General features: G+C 43.6%; 2 pseudogenes; one reads left to right on the top strand and one right to left on the bottom strand.

The window, feature by feature from the left end:
• The window catches only part of LOC109375403 (melanoma-associated antigen E1-like), a 7,563-nt pseudogene extending 5,137 nt beyond the window's left edge, over window positions 1-2,426 (bottom strand).
• Window positions 2,427-5,181: 2,755 nt separating this feature from the next.
• LOC109375402 (60S ribosomal protein L15 pseudogene) lies at window positions 5,182-5,793 on the top strand (annotated as a pseudogene).
• Window positions 5,794-10,638: the final 4,845 nt, after the last annotated feature.

Below are 10,638 nucleotides of genomic sequence, written 5' to 3'. Positions count from 1 at the left end.
GCAGTGTCACTGGCCCTCATATGTGGGATCCGAACCGGGGCCCTCTGGCATCCCAAGCCAGTTCTTAACCATCACGCCACTCGGCCAGCCCTAAATTAATTTTTATTAAATGTATTGTTTTGCAAAATTATATAGGTTTCAAGTATACAATTCTATACTCAATCATCTGTATATTGCATTGTGTGTTCACTACCCAGAGTTAGTTCTCTTTTCAAATATATGGTGACAAAAGACACCTAATTTCTTATATTTGCTTTCTACACCACTGTCCATTGCTGCAACATTTCAAACCCAGTTTCCCACATTCCTTTACCTAAAAAATAAATACCCCATTATTAATAGAGATTGGTAGACTATCCATACCCTGCACAGATGTTCTAAGATTGACTCTCTTGAATAACTCTGCTTTTAATTGTAATTGTTAATGGTTCACAAATAAAAAGTAAAACCAAAAATTGTCATAAAAGGTACACTTTCATACACTTATATTAAACCCATAAAATAGAATCTTCTTATGTAAATTAAATTGTTCATGTGGCTAAATTAATTGTCCTCACCTGGACTTACCAACTGACAAAAGATAAATATTATATTAAGTATTATAAAGATTATATGCTTTTGAGTTAAGTCTACAACTTTGGAGTGCTTTGGAAGCAGAGGTTGCCTCCATAGGAACCTCTGTTTTAGAAAACATTGATGGCGAGAGAAATTAAAGAAGACACAAATACATGGAAGCATATACAGTACTGTGCTTATGGATAGGAAGAATGAACACTATTAAAATGTCCATACTACCTAAGGCAATATATAGATTCAACACCATCCTTATCAAATTACCAGTGACATTTTTCACAGAACTAGAACATATAATCCTAAAATTTATATGAAACCACAAAAGACCCCAAATAGCCAAAGCAATCTTGAGAAAGAAGAACAAAGTTGGAAGTATCATGCTGCCTGATAACAAATTATACTACAAGGCTATAGTAATGAAAACAGCATGGTAATGGCATAAAAACCAATGCATAGATCAATGGAACAGAATAGGGAGTCCAGAAATAAAGCCACACCTATATGGTCATTTAACCTATGACAAAAGGGGCAAGAATATACAATGGGGTAAAGACAGTGTCTTCAATAAATGGTGCTAGGAAAACTGGAGAAACACAGACAAAAAAAATGAAACTGGACCAACTTCTTACGCCATATACAAGAATGAACTCAAAATGGATTAAAGACTTAAATGTAAGACCTTAAACTATAGAACTCCTAGAAGAAAACAGGCTGTAAACTCTCTGACATTGCTCTTGATGATACTTTTTTCTGATCTATCTGCTCGGGCAAGGGAAACAAAAAATAACTACATCAAACTAAAAAGTTTTTGCACAGCAAACGAAACAATAAACAAAACAGAAAAACAACCTACTGACTGGGAGAAGATATTCACCAATGATACATCTGATAAGAGGTTAATATCCAAAATTTATTTAAAAACTCATACAACTCAACACCAAAAAAGCAGACAATCCAACAATCCAAGATGGCAGCATAGATGAATGCTGTGCATGCCTCATCCCATGAACACATCAAAATTACAACTAAATTATAGAACAGTCAACCTGGAGAACCATCTGAAATCTAGCTGAACAAAGTTTTATAACTAAAGACATAAAGTAGATGCCAGGTTGAGACTGGTAAGGAGGGGTGGAGACGCTAAACAGGTGGCCCCAAACCTCCGTGTGGCAGATGAAAACTGGGAGGGATAGTTCAACTGCAGAGGTTCCCCGCCAGAGGGCAACAGACCCCAGCTCCAGTCCAGGGTTCCCAGCCCAGAGTATTGGTGCTGGGAAAAGGAACTCCCACAACATCTGGCTGTGAAAAACAGTGGGGATTAGAACCGACTGGCTGGGACAGAAGGCGGCAGGAAACCCAGGTATCCTTTTAGAAGGACCACGCACAGACTCACTTGCAGGCATTCACCTTGGGCTCCAGCGGAGGGCCAGTGACTCAGGGGGTGTCGGAGACAAACAGGGGGTAGGCTGAGGTGTGTTGCTTCAGGGCAAGGACTGGAGGACAGTTGGCATTTTCCGACCCCTGTGTGCAGTCCTCCTCTCATGCAGCTGACAGGCAGGTGCCACCTTCCCTGTGTTGAGCCCGCCCCCTACGCTTACGGCTAAATCTGAATCTGATTGGCCTGGTGAACTCCACTCACTCCGCCCTGCTGACTCCCTGGGACCCTGCCCCACCCAACTCTGTACTGCACAAGACTTTATCAGTGGCTGCACCTTACAGGCGGCAGCAGGCCTCAGGGTCTCCTGACGTTTTGCAGAGCTACCCCAAGCCCTGTATTTGTGGTAAATGTCCTCAGTTCACAGCGTGGCCTCTCCCACATACCTCCAGGTCCAGCAGAGGCAGCGACCAACCATGGATCGCTTTGTAGCTCCTACCAGGTAGTCCCAGCCGGTCACAGGCGACCTGGGCCTGCACCAGAGCCCTTCCCAAGAGGCCACACAACCAACATACCTGGAGGCTGGCTTCAGACCACAGCAGAGCACCACCCAATTAGCCCCATAAGCAGCACACACAAAGGGCAGTCTCAACAGGCACCAGAGCCCACTGGGGTGACTAACACTCAGTGGGGTAAGCTCCCTGCACAGCAGCCTGTAAGCTGTGGACGTGGCGAAACCCCACAGCCAGTCACTCTGAGGGTCATCCCCACCCACAGCCATGCCAACAGCAATCAAGGCTCAACTATAACAGGAGGGCACACACAACCCACACAAGGGACACTCTCAGAATACCTGGCTCAGGTGACTAAGGAGCCTGTGCCAGGGCTCCACCGGGCACCTACTACATAAGGCTGCCCACCAAGACTGGGAGACTTAGGAGATCCACCTCATACATAGAAACAAACACAGAGAGGCAGCCAAAATGAGGAAACAAAGAAATGCGTCTCAAATGAAAGTACAGGAGAAAACTCCAGAAAAAGAACTAAATGAAATGGAGGCAAGCAACCTACCGAATACAGAGTTCAAAATACTGGTTATGAGGATGCTCAAGGAACTTAGTGAGAATTTCAATAAAGAGATAGCAAGCATAAAAAATGACATAGAAACCATAAAAAAGAACCAGTCAGAAGTGAGTAATACAGTAACTGAAATGAAGAATGCACTACAAGGAATCACCAGCAGACTACATGAAGCAGAGGATCAAATCAATGATTTGGAAGATAAGGTAGCAGAAAACACCCATTCAGAACAGCAAAAGGAAAAAATAATTTTAAAAAATGAGGATAGGATAGTTTAAGAAACCTCTGGGACAACATCAAGCACACCAACATTTGCATCATAGGGATACCAGAAGGACAAGAGAGAAACTAATGAATTGAGAACATATTTGAAGAAATAATGACAGAAAACTTCCCTAACCTGGTGAAGGAAATAGACATGCAAGCCCAGGAAGCACAGAAAGTCCCAAATAAGATGAACCCAAACAGGCCCACACCAAGACACATTATAATTAAAATGGCAAAGGTGAGGGCCGGCTAAGTGGCGCGATGGTTAAGAGCTGGCTTGGGACGCCAGAGGGCCCCGGTTCGGATCCCACATATGAGGGCCAGTGACACTGCCCTCTGCAGCTGAGATGTTGAACAACAGCTCAACCTGGAGCTGGGCCACCTTGAGTCAAGTCACCAGTGATGGCGTAGGCTGCAGCCTCTGCTGCAGTGGTTTGCCATGGGCTACCGAGTGTAGCCAGCAGCCAGCGTGAGTGGCCAGCAGCACCTGTGAGCGGCCATCCAGAAGCTGGTGACTGATCTGCCTCGCCCGGGAAGAGCGCATTGATGGTGCCAACTTGAGCCAGTGAGGTGACGTCCTCCACGACTAGACTGAGAAACAAAAGGACAGCAACCTGTCTGTCCTCCTTCCCCCAATTCCCCAGCGCTGTTCCCATCCCCTAGTTCCCCAATAAAAATCTTTTTAAAAAATAATAATAAAATGGCAAAGGTGAAAGACAAAGAGAGAATCCTAAAAGCAGCAAGAGAAAAGCAGTTAATTTCCTACAAGGGAGCTCCCATAGATTGTCATCTGATTTCTAAACAGAAACTCTGCAGACCAGAAGGGATTGGCAGGAAATATTCCAAGTAATGAAAAGCAAGGACCTACAACCAAGACTACTCTACCCAGCAAGGCCATCGTTTAGAATTGAAGGACAGATAAAGAGCTTCCCAGACAAGAAAAAGCTAAAGTAGTTAATCACCACCAAACCAGTATTACCAGGAATATTAGAAAGACTTCTTTAGGATGGAAAAAAAAGATTAAAAAATACAAATAATAAAATGCAATAACTACGTATCTATCAACAATTACTTTCAATGTAAATGGGTTAAATACTCCAATCAAAGACATAGGGTGTCTGAATAAATAAGAAAACAAGACCCTTACATATGTTGCCTACAAGAGACTCACTTCAAATTGAAAGACAGACACAGGGTTGGCTGAGTAGCTCAGCTGGTTAAGAGCTTGCTCAAGAGCGTGAGCTCTGAGCAACAGGTTTGCTGTTTCAATTCCCACATGGGCCAGTGACCTGCACCCAAGCTGAGCTGCAGCTGAGCTGCCAACAGGTGGCAGGATGGCTCAGCTGGTGAGAACACCTGCTCCTAACAACAAGATTGCCTGTTTGATGGTGGGCTATGCCAGCCCGCAACTAAAGACTGAACTCGGCACCTTGAGCTGAGCTGCTGCCTAGATGGCTCAGTGGATAGAGCGTGTGCTCTTAACAACAAGGCTGCTGGTTCAACTCCCGCATGGGATGGTGGTTATGCCCACCCGCAACTAATTGAACACAGCACCTTGAGCTGAACTGCGTGACTGGACTTGAAGCTGAGCTTGCTGCACCCTCCACAACTAAGATTGAAGGACAACAACTTGGCTGTTCCCTTTCCCCAATTTTCCAACACTGTTCCCCTCCCCCAATTCCCCCAAAAAAATCTTTAAAAAGAAAGAAAGAAAGTCACAGACTGAAAGTAAAGGGATGGAAAAAAATACTTCATGAAAATGGAAATGGGGGGAAAAAAAAGCTGGAGTAGCAATACTTGTACCAGACAAAATAGACTTTTAAAAAAAGGCTAGGGGAGAGAGCCTCTTTTCCTTTCTATCTGTCTGCAGCCATCAGGTAGCCAAGATGGGAGCTTACAAGTACATCCAGGAGCTATAGAGGAAGAAGCAGTCCGATGTAATGTGGTTTCTTCTAAGGGTGTGCTGATGGCAGTACCTCCAGCTCTCTGTGTTCCACAGGGCCCCCACCCCACCCGGCCAGATAAAGTATGCAGGCTGAAATACAAGGCCAAGCAAGGTTATGTCATATATGGGAACCGTGTGCACCTTGGTGGCCACAAACGCCCAGTTCCTAAGGGTGCGACCTATGGCAAGCCTGCCCATCGCGGTGTCAACAAGCTCAAGTTTGCTCAGAGGCTTCAGTCTGCTGCCGAGGAGCGAGCTGGATGCCACTGTGGGGCTCTGAGAGTCCTGACTTCTTACTGGGTTGGTGGAGATTCCACATACAAAATCTTTGAGGTTATCCTCATTGATCCCTTCCATAAAGCTATCAGATGAAATCCTGACACCCAGTGGATCACCAAATCAGTCCACAGTACAGGGAGATGTGAGGGCTGATATCTGCAGCCACAAAAGCTGTGGCCTTGGAAAGGGCCACAGGTCCCACCACACTACTGGTGGTTCTCGCCGTGCAGCTTGGAGAAGGTGCAATACTCTCCAGCTCCACCATTACCGCTAATGTAAGTAATGTTGGTAAAATTCTTACCTAATAAACAATTTAGGACAATCATGTTTGCTTAAAAGTGTTCTTTAATTTGTCTGTTAAAGCTAGTTGTCTGCAGATTGTTTTCATGAATGCATTATCAAATTATGAAAGTTAAAGTGCAATAATGTTTCAAGACTAAATGATGGTGTATCTTGTTTCTCATAAGATAAATACTTTTGTGTCTGCTTTATCTTATTAGGGAGTTGATATGTCAGTGTTTAAAATGCTGTGTGTTGTAACAGGTGTAAAATAAATTCTGTGAAAGGAGTGCAGAACAAGCCACGTAGATTTGTTGGTGCATGTGATGAAACCTACAGCTTTATTGGGGTTATGCAGTGCTCTGTTGATTTACTCTCAAGGGGTTGTTTTTTGGAGTTTGGCAAGGACAAACATTTTAAATTGAATTTTGCTTGGAAATGTGAAGGGTATCCTAATCCATTGTCAGCATCATATGCCAAAAAAATCAAAGTTTACTAGGGGGCTCATATTTTTGTATTTAACCCAATACTCTGTTTACATAACTGCTGGTTCTGAAAAAAGAACAGTTTAAAAGAATGCCACCATTATTAGGAAAATTGAACAATCCTGTTGCAAGAGGGGTCTCTTACAAGTGAAACAAATCCTTAACCTAAATAAAGTTGCCTTAGTCTCCACAATGCTATTAAAGTTCACAAAAGGTGGAGGCTCCTGGTTCAGTCCCATGACTCCATGGTCTCTGTAGAATACTGAATTTCATGCAAAGTATTGTAGTAATGGTAATTACACTGGTCTATATTGAAACTGAAGGAAATGGAACATAATGTAAATACAAATTATTAGCCTTAAGGTTGTAAGGTTAATTTGTGACCATTATGAACCCTCTAGCCACCTTGGGGAAAAACTGGTTGTCTTTATTTAAAAGCACTTAGTTCAATCAGTCTTAGTCATCTTGGGTCAACCTACATTATTCATTATTCCCATAAGGCTACTGAGAAAAGTTACATAGTTGGTGTCAATACAAGTTCATCGTTTCCAATCTAACTTTATGCATTGTCTAGTTATTTTTCATCCCTACTCAAACTACCCTCAAAATCCCTACCTTCCACAAAATTTCCAGGCCATCAGTTGTGCCCACCTTAATGTAAAAGCATAGACTAGGGTTCTGTTCCCCAGAGTAAATTAGTATAGGAAATACAGAAGAAGAGTTGCCCCAATTTCCAATTCTGGGTTTGCTGACTTAAAGAGTAGGTAGTTTGACTCCAAAATCAAATTGTTGGTTTCCTTGAACCAATTTTTCTATTTTCTTCTGGGGTTTTAAAAGGCTCAGCTAAATGATTTTCAGAAAACACATAGCAGACTCATAAAACCTTGAGACCTAAATTCCTTTCCACTCAAAAATCTTAAACTATCTGGGCCGGCCGAGTGGCACATTGGTTAAGAGCTGGCTTGGGATGCCAGCTCTGAGCAGCAGGGCCCCGGTTCGGATCCCACATATGAGGGCCAGTGACATAGCCCTCTACAGCTAAGATGCTGAACAACAACTCAACCTGGAGCTGGGCTGACGTGAGTCGCTGGCAACAGTGTAGACTGCAGCCCCTGCTGCAGTGGGTTGCCATGGGCTACCATGTGTGGCCGGCAGCCAGCGTGAGCGGCCAGCAGCCACCGTGAGCGGCCGTCCAGAAGCCGGCGACTGATGTGCCTCGCCCGGGAAGAGCGCAATGATGGTGCCAACTTGGGCCAGTGAAGCAACGTCCTCCACAACTAGACTGAAGAACAAAACGACAGCAACTTGTCTGTTCCCCTTCCCCCAATTCTCCAGCACTGTTCCCATTCCCCAATTCCCCAATAAAAATCTTTTAAAAAAAATCTTAAACTCTCTATTTTGTGTGTAGTGGGTGTTCAGCTCAAGGAATAAAGTCTATTAAACCAAAACAAACAAAAAAACCCAAAAAAACCCACAAAGCCTATAACAAGAGACAAAGAAGGACCCAGTAATCCCACTTCTGGGTATTTATCCAAAGAAACCCCAAATGCTACTTCGAGGTACCATGTGCATCCATATGTTCACTGCAGCATTGTTTGCAATGGCCAAGATGTGGAGGCAGCCTGGCTGTCCACAGATGGAAGAATGGATAAAGAGGAGGTGGTACATGTATACAATGGAATATTGCTCCACCAGGGAAGGGAATGAATTCTCTCCATCTGCAATGGCATGGATGGACCTGGAGGTATTGTACTGAGTGGAGTAAGTCAGACAGGGAAAGACAGATGCAATGTAATTTCTCGTATATGTGGAATCTAAAGAACAAAATAAACAAACAAATAAAACAGAAATAAACTCAGATTCAGAGAACATTTTCCTGCTTGCCAGATTGGAGGGGGGTGAATTAAGAAGTACAAGTTGGTAGTTACACAGTAGTCATGGGGATGTAGGGTACAACACAGGGAATAGAGTCAATAATATTGTGATAACTATGTATGGTGTGCGGTGGGTATTAGATTCATTGAGGTGATAGATTGGAGGGTGTTTGAGGGACAGGGTAGAAAAGATGAAGGGATTAAGAACTGACTCTGGGTGATGAGCATACAATGTGATATATAGATGATGTATTATAGAAATATACACCCAAAACCTATGTAATTTTACTAACCATTGTCACCCCAATAAATTTAATTTTAAAAAAAGAAGTACAAATTGGCAGTTACAAAATAGCCATGGGGATATAAAGTAAAGCATAGGGAATATAGTCAACAATATGGTAATAACTATGTATAGTGCCAGATGGGTACTAGACTAGTCAGGAGTTTCACTTCTTAAATTATATAACTGTCTAACAACTGTGCTGTACACCTGAAACTAATATAAAACTACTAAATGTCAACTGTAATTGAAAAATAAAAAAAAGAGGGTGAGGGAGTTGAAGGGGAATAAGAGGTTCAATTTCCAGGTATAAAACAGAAAGCACCTGAAATGTAGAAAATGTCAAAGGTAAGTGTCTGGTCCTCACACGTGAAGACAGTGCCCTCTGAAGGAATTCAAGGGCACAGGATAACTGAATGTGTGAGTTTTCATTGCCATCAAGAATTTAACCCAACACCCAAAGTGATGGTATTTGGAGGTGGAAACTTTGGGAAGTGATTAGGTCATGAAGGTGGGACCCTCATGAATGAGATTAGTGCGCTTATAAAAGAAACCCGGACAGCTCCCTTGCCACTTCTGCCATATGAGGATACAGCAAGAGACAGCAGTCTATGAACCAGAAAACAGGTCCTCACCAGACACCGAATCTGCCAGCACCTTGATCTTGGACTTCCCAATCTCCAGAATGTGAGAAATTGATTAGCCATCCATAAATATCTATTGTTGTCTACAGTATTTTGTTATAACAGCCAAACAGAAGAATTAAAAAATATAGGTGCAAAAAAAAAAAGAATTTAAGGAAGGATTTCAATTGTGGCTGCAGATGGCAACCCTATGTAAATTTTTTCTCCTTCCCAATATTCCACTGCATATCTTGATGGTTGAGGGTTAGGATTTAGCCCAAGTACTGTGGTAGCACTCCCAGAAAATAAAGGAGCTGCCCCCTGTTCCTGGTCAAAGTGTTTCAGTGATGCTTCCTGAAACCCCCTAAATAATCAGGCCCTATTCTGATGTTGCCGTTTCCATCTTGTGGGGCCCTAACCAGTTCTGAGATACTGCTAAATGAAGAAACAGGAAATAAAACCATTCCTATCTCAGGAGCTTCATTCTCATCTGTCCCCCATCCTAATGCACTCTGGCTCTAGGCACACCCGGTGAGTGGCTGTTAAGCAAGCTGATTTTGTATTTTTCACTCCTCTGAGCCTTTTGTGATGCTGATCCCTCAGCCTAAAATAATGGCATTATGAATCCTTCCAATCCTATTCGTCACTTAGAGATCAGTTTGTCCTTAAAGCATGTGCTGCCAATCCAAAACAGCTTAGGCTCAGCTGTAGTTCAGAGTTTGCTCCTTCTTCTGTGTTTGTGTACCATATGTTAATTAACCCCACATTAGAGCGCCTACTTCCATCTACTTCATAGGAGTCGTTTTTCATAAATTGGGCTAAACACTCTTTGAAAGGCAGAAGGTGTGATAGAAAGTACTTATGTTTGCGTCTCTGACACACGTGGAGTCAAATCCTGGTCTCTTCCACTGTTGCTGCCTGACTGGGCGGGTAAATGCAGCCCTCTTACCCAGTTTCCTCATTTGCAAAATGAGGCCCATTAAGATTAGCTACATCATACGTGGGACTAAGTGATTTAATATGGGAAAAGTGAGCGCACCAGGAACGGTGCCTAGTATGTGGCAAGTGTTCCAGAAGGGCTAGCTGTCACTGCTCTCAGCATTGTTTGAGCCTACCGCACAACGGAAGATCCCCACTTAAAGGGATGCTCTTTACGTTTCTGGTCTGGTGTACCCTTAGCACCCAGCACTGTGCCTGGCATGTGCCAGTGCTGAAGAAGTACTTGTTAAATATAAATGGGTGGATGAACTAAGGAATCCATAAAAGAATGCTCCTCACCAGCACCCTCCTCCTGGCCCACCTGTCCGAAGCCTGTACTGCCTAATTAGCACGGTGCTTTATAGTTCACAGAACAACTTCAGGTGCAGACTCACTGAGCATCCCCCATCCCTCCCCACTCTGCTTTACCTCTGTTTGTTACCTCCTTTCTTGACTTCCTTTCTCTAACAAGTCCGGGTTCAGTGACAACCAGTTCAAACAGTGTGGCCCGCGGGGCGAAAGTAGGGGCTGCAGCGGGGACGAAGAGGGGCGTGGCTAGCACGCCGCAGAACCCGTCTGCGCCTGCGTAGGCTGCGG

This window comes from Hipposideros armiger, unplaced genomic scaffold (assembly GCF_001890085.2).
Source record: "Hipposideros armiger isolate ML-2016 unplaced genomic scaffold, ASM189008v1 scaffold_944, whole genome shotgun sequence".
Taxonomy (NCBI): Eukaryota; Metazoa; Chordata; class Mammalia; order Chiroptera; family Hipposideridae; genus Hipposideros; species Hipposideros armiger.
This window is presented reverse-complemented; position numbering and strand designations above follow the sequence as displayed.